The sequence below is a fragment of the Tenrec ecaudatus genome, chromosome X, assembly GCF_050624435.1.
Source record: "Tenrec ecaudatus isolate mTenEca1 chromosome X, mTenEca1.hap1, whole genome shotgun sequence".
Classification (NCBI taxonomy): Eukaryota; Metazoa; Chordata; class Mammalia; order Afrosoricida; family Tenrecidae; genus Tenrec; species Tenrec ecaudatus.
The window spans coordinates 153,240,500-153,251,690 of NC_134548.1; positions in this window are offsets into that span (position 1 = coordinate 153,240,500).

The following is an 11,191-nucleotide window of genomic DNA, read 5'->3' on the forward strand; positions in this document are numbered from 1 at the left end:
GCTAAATCAATGACACTATAGGCAGAAGGTTCTTATGCTCCAGGGAGATGATCAAGAAGATCTTCTACCATAAAATGGCCAAGGTCTCTCTAAGGCGAACCAGTGGCACATAGAAAACATAGATTCAGGAGTGGATTTGGGGTTTATACTTAATCCTACCTCCAATCTACGAAGCATTTATTCTTATGACATGGCCCTGCTGAACACTCGCTCTCATGAAGAAATTAGCAAGGTGTGGTGAAAAAATTAGATGGTGCCTGACTATCAGAAAGAATAGTGTTTGGTGTCTTAAAGGCTTGTTTCAAACAGGCAGCCATCTAAGTGAGATGTCAACTAAGTCCACATGAAAGGAACCCACCAACATCCTTGATGCAAGGATTGTAAATTATATAATCCAAATCTGAAAGAGGGAATGGTATCAGGGTTTATATTGTGAGATTGTTTTGTAGAAGGCTAGAGATGACAGTGGAAGCCCAAAGTACATTTGCAGGATCTAGACAGAGAATAAGCCTCTGGTGATTTCACTCTGACCATAAATGAGGGATGGGAATAACCTGGTGATCAGACAGAGACTATTATAGAGATAACTAGAGCAGATTAAAATGATAAATCCGACTTGAATGGCTAAAACTTTGTAATTTGGTCTCTCTTTTGGTAGACTTTGTGCTTGCTCTGATTTCTAATATTTCCTGGTTGTTGTTGTTCTTTCCCCCCTATGTGGGGGCTTACCTCTTTTGTACTGAGTCATTGTGGGTGACCTCCTTGTCTCTCTGTTATGCATTTTTCTATGATTTTCTGTATATGAAACTCAAAATGGATGAATCTATAGAGAAAGTGTGTGGTGGGGGGAGGTAATAGGGCACTGATGTCAAGGAGTAGAAGAAGGAAGAAAATATCTTGAAACTGATTTGGGTGGCGATTGTGCAACACTGCTTGATATGACTGAATGATGGAATAGCATGATTTCTGCATTACCTCCTAATAAAATCGGTTAAAAGAGAAAAAAACAAACACAATAAAGGAATCAGTAGACACTGAGATTTTGTATATAATATTAAAAGCTTCAACTATTATGAATGGGTCTTAAAGATCCATCGCATATAGTATTTTGTAATTTTGCAGGTGTATGCATTTGAATTGCACATACTTCAAGGCTTAGTAAGAAAGTGGTAGTTCTTAGGATGAAAATAGAAGCTTTATGGATGAAATTAAATGCCAATTAGGGAAATGTGGACATTGGGGGCTGAAGCTTTCCAGAAATCCTTCCTGAATATCAACGATTCATTGTATTTCAACGTTCTCATCACTAAAGTCAGAGACTTAATCTTTACATAGTTGACTCCCTTTAGCGATCATTCAATTAAAACTTTCCTAACTGGACCAAGTTCAGAGGGTTAGGAAAGAAGAAGGAATGGAAACAGGAAATTTGGGGAAGAAATGGTTCCTTAAGGTGTTTACACTGGATACATTTTAAAAGATCAAGGTATGGGGTGAGATGGAAGCTAGTTTGGGTCCAGTTTTGAATGGACTTGAAAAATAGGCTAAAGAATTAAATTTTGTTTTACTGCTGGTGAAGACCCATCAAAAGCAGAGACTACCAAGCTGGGGCCACCCTGGAAGAGGGTTGTAGGAAAGCCATGTATGAGATTAAATAATGTTGATAATATTTATTAGGCACCAGGAAATTGAATGCATAAAGATCAACATCTTAGGCATCAAAATCTGAGGCAATGGACTGACATTGATGATTTTGAATTGGGCAATCATACAGGAAAGACAAAATGAAGAAAACTGGCATGATATTTGCCATAAAAACAAGCCATCATTTCAAGCTCCATCTTGAAGTGCAATGCTGTATATTGATAGGATAATATCTATGCACCAACTAAGAAGACCAGTTATTATTCAGATTTATAAGCCAATTACCCAAATCATTGATGGATGGAGTACCTGAAAAAATCTACGAAGTCCTTTAGTCTGAAGTTGATCAAACGTGTAACCAAGATGCATTGATAATTGCTAATGAATGGAATGGAAAAGTTGGAAACAAAGAGCAAGGATCAATCATAGTAGATAACTTTGGTGACAGAAACCAAGCTGAAGATCATATGACATAATTTTGCAAGATAAATGAATTCTTTGCAAATATCTTTTTTTCAACAATGTAAAGGGCAATTATACCTGTGGGAATACACAGGAATCAAATTGACTGCGTCTGTGGGAAGAGACTTCAGAACAGCTCAATATCAGTCCAAACAAGGCCAAGTCCAAACATTGGGAAATACCCATCATCAATTCCTCGTATGTAAGTTCAGGGTGAAGCTGAACAAAACGTAAACAAGTCCATCAGAGCCCAAGAATAACCTTGCGTATATCCCATCCCGATGTAGAAAACATATAAAGAACAGATTTGACATCCTGAACGCTAATGACAGGAGACCAAATGAGTTGTGGCTTGTCATCAAGAACATCATACATAGAGATAGCAAAAAAAAAGTCATTAAAACAACAGTACAGAAGGAGAAGAAAACCAAGATGGATATTAGAAGAGACTCTAAATCTTGTTCGACCTAGGATAGCTAAAGCTAGTGGAAGAAATAATGAAGAAAAATTCAACAGAAAATTTTCAAAAGTCAGCTCTAGAAGACAAAGGAAAGCATTAAAATGAAATGTGCAAAGACCTGAATGAGCAACCAAAAGGGAAGAACACAGGCAGCTTATCTCAATCGGAAAGAACTGAAGATAGAACTCAGCCCTTCATCGGTGATATTATATATCACAGTTTCTGTGGGTCATAAATCTGGCTGTGGTTTAACTGGGTTCTCTCCTTTAAGGTCACTCACAGACTGCAATCCAGGTGTCAAACAGGGCTGTGATGTGATTCCTTTGACTGGGGAAGAATATGTTTGCAAGCTTTTATGGTTGATAGATTTCAGTTACTTGAGGACTGTTGAACCAAAGACCTCAGTACTCAGCTGGCTATTGGCAGAATTCAGGTTCATTCCCAACACTCACTGCCACAGAGTTGATTCCAACTCATAGTGACCCTATAAGACAGGGTAGAACTGCCCCTGTGGGTTTGCATGACTCTAAATCTTTACAGGAGTAGAAAGCTTCATCTTTCTCCTGCAAAGTAGCTAGTGCTTTTGAACGACTGGCCTTGTGTTTACCAATCTGTGTTGGGCTGGGTTGTCTGGAGAAACAAATGAAGTGACACTCAGATATGTATAAGAAAGAGCTTTCTGTCAACAAGTAATTTTATATCAAAAGAAGGCATCCCAGCCCAGTCCAATGCAAGTGCACATGTCTGATGCAAGCTAGAGCCTTCTTCAGACTCAGATAGCTACCGAATGGTGATGCCGATTACAGGAAGATCACTGGCTGCAGAGTCCCATGAACCTAAGGTCCGTGGAAACAGGGCAAGAAGCCAATGGTTCTAAAGACTCCAACAAACAGGAATGTGAAGAGGCAGAGAAAGAAGGGGGTTCCCAGCTTCCCCATTTATAAGAAGGCCACACTCCTCTGGAAACATTATTAGTCTGTGACCTGAATGACAGGTTGTATCCCTGCCCTACATTTTCATACAAATTCAGGTTGTTGGAAAATCATCTCACAATCACACAGCTGAACACACAGCCACGACACCAACAGGGCTCCTTAGAGGTGTTGAATTAGAGGCCTCGGGCAAAGACTGTTCTTTGGTACTTGGCACACAGGCGAATGCGACACGACAGGTTTGTTCAGCAAAGTGTGGTATCCCAGAAGGTAATAGAATGTTGATGGCTGCCCTCAGTGGCCTTACACTCTCATTGTGGCGACTATGACCTCTATGTAGGAAACCATTGGCAAGCAATGCAAATGAAAGACTGTAATTCCATGCCCAAATGCATGATGATATCAGGATTCATTGAATGTGGAGGTCAAGGGTGAATGGCACAAGGAAGATGAAGCACTCCAAACAAGGAGTATAGTGTGTGGAGACAAGTGTAGTGTGTCCAGAGGAAAGTGTGTGTCGCCTAGATGTAGCAGGGCCTAAGTACTTGGATGCAGTGGGAAGCAGGAGAAGCAAGCATCCCACACCTGCCTAGAGCTCTGAGAGAAACCAGAGCCAGTTAAGGGGACCATCATCTCTCTCTCTCCAGTGGCTGCTCCTAAGAATGCCCAAGAGGATGACCTATGACTGGACCTAGAAGGGGCACCTGTTGTTGATGAGCATGGACTTTGACGCATCAATATGTGAGAACATTTAAGTAATTTTTGCTACTTGGCGATGCTTTCCTGAAGACTTCCCTATCGGTGTGACATAATTGGGTCCCGGCACTGCCTTCTGGTATTTTACATTTCCGTTGTTCCTGAATAGAAGCAAGACAGCCTTTTCTGGATGTTGTTTCTACTTTCCCTTTGAGGTCAAGATGAGAATATCCTTTTCTCATGTCTGGCCTTCTAACCCCAAACAAGCTCATCCTACTTCCAGTAAACCAAATTGTAAACTAACAAAATAGTTATCATTGGTAAATGATTTAAAATGATGGAGATGCTGCCTTTTATTGGTCCTTCTTTACAGGGATGAAAAGTGAAATGATTTGCTTTGTCCCAGCCCCTGGCATAGTGCCATGCAGCATCTGACAGATGTGCCCAACCGATGAGGGACTGAGGGCAATGCCAAGGATTTGTAAATATGATGAGGGATAGGACTTCACCTGGTACAGTTTCACCCAGTTCCTTTTGCAAAATGAGAAATCGGTCCTGATTCAGGTCACATTTGTATCATTTAAAGTTGCTCTGGGGGATCTCCTCCTCCCAGCTAGAGACTCCATATACCAATAAGCCAGTATATCAAAGATAGGATTTACTGCTCGTTGTTTTTCTATTAGGGAGGAATTACGCTAAACTCAGCAGCAGACATTTTGTGTTACCATGGCAGCCCGTATTTCCAGCAGGGTTGTGACCCCTAATGACTACAGTGGGAAGGCAGGAAAAATAGAGACTCTTTGAAGATTAGTAAATAAAAGGCATTGCTTATGCAAACTCTCTGCGATGGCCCCACAGTACAACGGAAACTTCATATTGAGCAAATGGTTATATACAAATACCTGCATGGGAAGAAAACAAATCACCTTTCATTTGATTATTTCTTTAAAAGTCTGCTTGGTCTGATAATGAAAGTAATGCAAACTAGACTTCATACTGCGAAAAGAGTATTGTTGTGCACCAAAATACAAGCTAGCATTGATGTTGTCCTTTCATTCTCAACAGCTAATTTTTCCACCCATTGGCTTTGTGGATATACTATGGTTCCTGGAATGATTCTGCGGTGCTCATGAGTGGATCACAGATTCGGGGTCGGGGGGGGTTCGGGCATGAGCACACTTAATTTTACGGGAGCCTTGAAGATGCCTTTCCTTGTTGAAACGGCTTCATTATTGTGTCTAACTGACTTGTATTTCCTTGACCAACCACAGCTATGAATAGGAAGCTGGAAACCAGGTCGAAAATAAAGTATCGACTTGGATCTACCAGGTGGAATATTTTGGGTGCATGTATGTGTTTGTTTTGCATCTGTAAGGAACCCTGGGGGGGTAGTGGGCTATGCACTGGGATGCTACCCACAAGAGCAGCAGTTCAAAATCAACAGCCACTCTAAGGGGGAAAGATCGGGCTTTCTACAGTCTTGGAAACCCACAGGAGCAGTTCTACCCTGTCCTCTCGCGTCATTAAGATGGTTTTTGTTGTTGTTATATGTTGCTTTTAGCTGTCGTTGAGTCAGTTTCCATTCATAACAACCTTATGTGCACCAAAGGAATCATTTCTTGGTCCTGTTCCATCCCCACAATTGTTGGAGCCCGTGGTTGCAGCCGCTGTTATCAATTCCTGTCGAGCTCTGCGGACTGCTTTTCTGTCCAAAGCAAGTGAGATAGAGTCTCACCATGCTCCCTTCTAGGAAGCATTCTGACTGTAATTCTAAGAAAGGTTTGGTCAATCTTTGGGCAGTCGATGGCCTATTCAGTGTTCTTCACCGACACCACAATTCAAATGTGTTTATTCTTCTCCCACCTTTCTTATTCATTATCCAGCACCTGTGTTCATATGAGGCCATTGAAAATGCCCTGGCTCAGGTCAGGTTGACTTTATTCTACAAAGCGGCATATTTGCTTTTTAACACTTTAAATTGGTTTTTTAGAACAGATTTTTCCAGTGCAATGTATTGCTTGATTTTTTTGACTCTTGCTTCCATAACTCTAAATAAAATGAAATCCTTGACAATTTCAGTCTTTTCTCCAGTTATCATGATGTTGCTTATTGGTCTACTTCAGGGGTGTCAAACTGGTGGTCCGCGGGCCACATGTGGCCCCCGAGGTTATTTTTTTTTTGCTCGGAAATAAAATGTAAGGAGGGAATTTTGTGTACGGTACTACCTTGATCTCCCTAAGCGCTATTTTTTATAACAATTTTTTTTCAATTTTCATTTGATTTCAGAGCATCATGGGCCAAAAAAATTACCTTGGGGGTCACATGTGGCCTGCAGACTGCCAGTTTGACACCCCTGGTCTAGTTGTAAGACTTTTCTGTATGTGAAGCTATAATCCATATCGAAGGTTGTATGTAGTTTGTTATCTTTGTAGTAAATGCTACAAGTTTTATTCACTTTCAGCAAGCAAAGTTGTGTCATCCGTGTATCACAAGTTCATGTCTCTTCCTACAATCCTGATATTGCAATATTTAAGGCTTTTGTGGGCAAATTATTTAATGAAGCAAGGAATATGAAAATAAGATGGAAGGAATACAGTCACTACACCAAGAGAAGTGGTTGGTGTTGAACCATTTCAAGAGGCAGCATATGATCACGAATAGATGGTATTGAAGGATGAAGTCCAGGCTTTGCTGCAGGTGTTGACTAAAACCAAGGTCACGCCAATTGATGGGACACCAATTGACGACATTGTGAAAGTACTCACTCTATGCTAAGAAATTTGGAAGACGGCCACCTGCTCAACTAACTGAGAGTAATGAGTCCGTGTGCCCTTGGCAAAGAAAGGTGGTCCAATAGGATGCAGAAATCATTAAAGACTGTCACATGGAATTAATATTTTGCTGAAGATAATTCAAAGAGAGGTTTAGTAAGCAGTACATTGACACTGCCAGAAATTTAAGCTAGCTTCAGAGGAGGAATTGGAACACAGGATATTATTGCTGACATCAGATGGATCTTAGCTGAAAGCAGAGGATACGAGAAGGATGTCCAACTGTTATATTGACCATGCAGCAGCATTTCCCTGTGTGGCTCAAAACAGATTACAGATAAGATTGCAAGAATAGGAATTTCACAGCACTTCTTCAGGCTCCCATGGAACTTATACATAGACCAAGAGGAAGTTGGTCAAACTGAAGAAGCAGATGCTTTGTGGTGTAAATTGGGAAAGATGTGGGTCAAGGTTTTATCCTTTCAATACATTTATTCGATATACGTGTATCTGCTGAGCAAATTCAAGAAGCTGGAGTTTACTTCAGAATTGGAGGAAGGTTTATTAACAACCTGTCGTATGCACAGGATACAACCTTGCTTGTCTTGCTCTTTTGCCGTTAGGTGCCATCGAGTCGGTTCTGACCCATAGCAACTCCATGCCCAGCACAAGGAAACCCTGCTCGGTCGGGCACCATCCTCACCATCGTTCCTATGCTTGAGCCCATTGTTGCAGCCACCGTAGCAGCCTTGCTTGTGAAGAGGACTTTTTGTTCACAATTCACTTGAAGTCATATCTATATTTATTCATGAGTGCCTACTACATTCAAGGCACAGTGGACATTTGTTTACTGAGTAGCTATTACATACTGTGCTAGGAAGAGTTTCAACCATTAGGGTTACAGCGGTAGGCAGGCTTAGGTTTTGCCCTTAAGGAGGATGTTGAAGTTGACCAGGGTGGTGTCCTATTAATCTATTCGAAGAGGCTGCTTTGGGTAGTATTTCCAGTTGTGTGAACTCCTTTGTGCTGGTTCACCGGTGACTTCTCCAAGAGTCTTATTCTATCCAGAGCACAAGTCTGGACTAGGCCAAGGCTCATTTCCTTTTTGTTACTTGCCTCCCATCCCGCAATATTCTTTTCCCTCGTTCTACATGTTATCTTCAGTTAGGAAGATTTTGCAGAGCATTATTCTCTGTAATTTATATTTTGACATAAATTGTTATAATATTATTATTTTATTCAGCAACTAATCTCTATCCCCTCCCTCAGAGATTCGGATATAGTCTTCCTTCATCCTCCAGCAAAACATTGAGACTCTGTGGGAAGGCCCGTCTTGAATCAGGAAAAAGTCCACTTATAGCTCCCTTATTCAATTATGGTCCTGTTAACTTTTAGCAGGTCTAGAAGGAGTTGGTCAATATTTTATGTACTTGAAATTCCTTGACCAAAGGCGATCCATCAATTTTTAAATGTGACCATTCCAGAAAGGCAGCATTTTAATGTTAAGTGCACATAGGTGGTGGGTGTCCCTTTTTGTAAAAGAGAGAAAATTATGACCCATCAAAACAAACCAAAATCCATGCTCCATTTGGGACATAAAGTTATGAGGTTTGGATTGTAATGGTCCGTTTCTTGTGTGAACAAAGTGGATCTCACCAATTTCTTCTCTCCAACCTCCCCAGGGATTTTAGGGAAGAGGAAGAAAACGGGGCTTGTTGATACCCGACAAGACCATGGTGGGAGGGGGTATGCCCTGGAAAGTGGCGAGGACAATTGAGTTGAACACTACTGAGAAGAATTCAAATGGTCTCTCCATGTTCATCAGCCCTTCCACCACCCAGCTAAGTAAGCCTAGATTTGGCTGGCTTTGCTGCAGCTGATTGTACTTGTAGATACTCTTATGAGCTATCCATCTGTTGGGCTCAGAAGCAATCTGCTCCTGCCTAGCTCTAAGGCTGAGATATAAACACCTATATTCATCAAGTGAGGAGACAACAAACCATAACTCTGTGCCTATCTTTCAGAGGCAGAAAATTAGCATCGTAAGTCATGGGGAACGTCTTTATGAATGTCTCTCTCAACTTTAAAACTCTGATTTCGTGATAACCTCTTGGGAAGGAGTTTCTAAAGAACTCACTTAGTATTCTCTCACTTCGGGTGTCTGGTTTCCCATAAAGCAATTCAATTTAACTTGCCAGACCATGGCTTTAGCAGGAAAATAGAACCTTTCTCTCTGTATCATTGCAAATGCTCCCAAGATATCCAGGCTTAGTCGCCCAGCAGTTGCACAGCTGTCAAACACAAATTCTGGAAGGAGATAGGGCTTGGCACCAGGGAGCAGGCATATGGAGGGAGTGGTGCCAGTCGTAATGATGTTCATGCCTCCACCTTGCCTTTAATGTTTTTCCTCTGGGTTCCAGACAACTTTTCCAGGCACCCAGGTACAGCTGGAAAGCTGAGAAGTGGCAGGGCTGAATGTGGGCTACTCCGGGCTTCAAGAGGAAAAGGAGAAAGGGCAGCCACATTTTGCCTGTCTGAGATTGGTCTCCCTCCTGTCTACAACTCTGGCATCATGTAGACCCCATTGTGAGGTTTCAAATCCGTTACTGTATCAGAAGTGAAATATTAGCTGGAGGAGATGATGAGGAAATGAGCAAATATCTTTAGTGGGCCACAGATTACAAAGGGAAAGAAAAAAAATCTTTAAAAAATGTGGATGAATGGGTTTGAGAGCAGCCTAGTTCCACTGGGCCGGAAATGCTCATAATGGAAAATACACTTTAGCTTTGCCAATGTTTGCAGCATTTAAGACTGATTTGCCGGCAATCTCCTTGACAAGCCTGCTGGTAGAATCTTGGGGCAACTCGAGGGGGACAGGATTTATGGAAAGGAAAATAGGGCTGTTGGGAGAAAAGGAGGCTCAGAAATGTAAGAAAATGGGAGAGGAGACAGGGTGATGGATGCAGCATGTGGAGCAGCAGAGGGGCTCCCAGGAGAGGATGGCATTAACTGACCAGGGGTGAGTCAGCAGGAAAAGCTGGAAATTGGGAAGCAGCTGTGAGGGGATTGGTTCTCTGCTGCCCACCGGGGCCTAGGGAGGAGTACTTTGGAAGCAAGTCAGAGGAGCACACCGCCACCGCCTGGGGGGCTGGGGGGCTGGGGGGCTGTCAGAGACAGGTTTGCTTTGGATAATATCTGTTTTTCCTTCCCGACGAAAGATGTAAACACCCTTATAGTGGGAATTTAGGGAGATCTGATACTATGCAGAAACTAAGAAGAAGTCATAATCCTATCACCCAAAGATGAACAGTTCGAGTACATTCTTCTGGACTTGCCTCTCTGTGCCTGTCTGTAGATTTCTTTACAATACGGTGAGTGGTGCTAGATGCTATAACCTCCTTCCTCCGACATGTTGACAAGCACGTGGTGGTGGTTGCCTACCTTTCGGAGTCCTAGTCAACCCTCAGGTCTCAGTCGGAGCCTCACTCGCTCACAGGACTCTCCCCTGAAACCTATACAAAGTGTCGGTCCCCATTCTTTGAGCTCCATGGCCTCCTGTTCTTGACCTGTTCTTGTCCGTGTCCATCATAGTTGCTCATCTTTTGGTCTCTTCTTTGAGAGTTCAAGCCAGTCTAGGACACTGCTGTATCTCCAGAGCCTGGCCCACAACAGACAGAAACTCAGCATCCACAAAAAAAAGTTTGGTAGACAAGTGAATGAGAACTTTTATTAAGCTATAATTTAGTCGACTTATCACGTAGGGCCAGTATAGAGGGATTGAAAAATCCCAGATTGGGGAGTCTAACCTGTCAGTGGGAAGAGAGCTGAAAGCTTGACTCATGGATAGGGCCTGCTCTGTGGTGTGGTTGTGTCAGTTTCCTGTTCCTGCTATAAGAGAAACACTGCAAGCGGGTGCCTTTAAAGAAAAGAAATGTGTTTTCTCATAGTGCTGGAGGTTGTTGTTATTAGGTGCCATCCGGTCAGTCTGACCGTATGCACGACAGAACGAAACACTGCACTGCACGCTCTTGCGCCAGCCTCACCATTATTCCTATGCCTGAGCCCATCGATGCAGCCCCTGTGTCCATCCATCTCCTTGCAGTTAGAAGTCCAAGTTAACAGGCAAGGGCTCTAGGAGAAGACTCTTTGTCTGTCGATTCTTGGGAAAGATCTTGTCTCTCTCAGCTTCTGTAGTGCCAGTTCCTTCACTTCAGGTTGCTCTGGTTTGT